Source organism: Myripristis murdjan, chromosome 5, assembly GCF_902150065.1.
Source record: "Myripristis murdjan chromosome 5, fMyrMur1.1, whole genome shotgun sequence".
NCBI lineage: Eukaryota > Metazoa > Chordata > Actinopteri > Holocentriformes > Holocentridae > Myripristis > Myripristis murdjan.
In genome coordinates, this window is record NC_043984.1 from 22,270,036 (window position 1) to 22,271,703 (window position 1,668).

Consider the following 1,668-nt stretch of genomic DNA (forward strand, 5'->3'; position numbering starts at 1 on the left):
GTTTGTTCCAAAAGTGGATATCCAATGTGGATACCAGGTTTTTGAAATTATTGTGTGAACCCATTTTTAGTGGCAATGATATAGGGACATCCCCTTGTTATTTTCACAACCAACCTTCATATATTGAAGAAATGAGCCATGAATAAGTATAATGACTTCCACACTACTTGCTCAACCAGATTCTTAAGTATCGACTTTTGAAATTTGTAAAAATCAGTCCCTGTTAGTTAATGTAAGTTTCAAAATTACTGACCTGAGGCCAACTTTTCAAAACAAACAAACAAACAAACAAACAAAAAAAAATCATTTCTATTAAAAAAACTCATGTTACTGATGTCATGTAGAGTCAATGAATGCTAATTCTAATTGTGATACTTCCTGCCATCTCCCCAGATACTGTGATACTGGGGGGCAATTACTCAGTAGCCTACACTCGTGAGTGTACTGAGTAATTGCCATACTAAGCATGAATCACTGCTGGCAAAACGGTTATCCAGTTTGGTCCTGTACTGAGTTTTGCCTTTAATGTCCTAGTAAACAAAAGAACAATGGATGTAGAAAATTCCCAGAGAAAGTACACCATATAAGCAACAACCAGTGACACCAAACCAGAGCAAATTTTTGGTTCACCAGTCATGTCTGAGCACATCGCCTTGCTGATATATAAACAAAAATCTGACTTTGTTATGCATCTGAGCAACATTCTTGTATCTCATCATAACAGGCCATATTTGATCATTTTGGACTTGTTGGAGTTGTAACTACCAAACCACAGACTTACAAGTTAGATTAGTCATGATTGAGATTCAGTGTAAGTAAAACTGAGCTTCAAATGTGTATTATGAGCCAGTTTTTACTGGGACAACTCTGGTTGTCTGCCCAGCACTGAAAACTATCAAAGAAAAAATTGACCGGAGCACATCGAGCAGCTATCATGATAGTATAATATGGAACTATAATTAGTAGTGTTGAGCTTTTTAGAGGTTCTTCAAATGGTGATTGCTCTATAAAGCACCATTTCGTACAGAAATTAAATTTGAAGAGCCATGTTTGTGCATGTCAATATTATTAGTCATATATTAATGAGTGGTGTCATATTACAGAAAAGAGCTAAGGCAACCCCATTATAAATCTTCCAAGGTTACCACACAAGCATCACAGCATGACTCTGTGGAATATTTGGGCATTACTAATCCTATAAGGAGTAGTCATGCCATAGATTAAAAATAATACCATCAGCTATGTGTTGTATAATTCACTTTTGAGTAAATGAAATATCCTGTGCTTGGGTATTGATCCCAATAGGCTCTACATATCTTCATTAGGCTCTTATACAGTTTGTCATCTGCTCTAATTACACAGTAAGATTGCACAGATTGGTGTCCCACGCAGAGGGCTACCTTCATAATTGTAATATTATTAAGGACATAAAATGGACGAGATCATGGGCTTTCTCAGATGGTCCCTGAAGTGGGTCATCTAAGCCTGTTGTGTTACTGCTGTGTCTGGTTCGGGTTAAGGGGTAATTATATGACAGTATAACTCGGCCCAGCTAAGTTTGTAGCCTGGAGGAAGCACAGTAATCACCGCTGACTGTAGTTTCCTGTCCAATAGGCTGCAGCACAGAAGTCAGTCAGACAAGTTCAGTGAGAGTAAAGACAGGAGAGC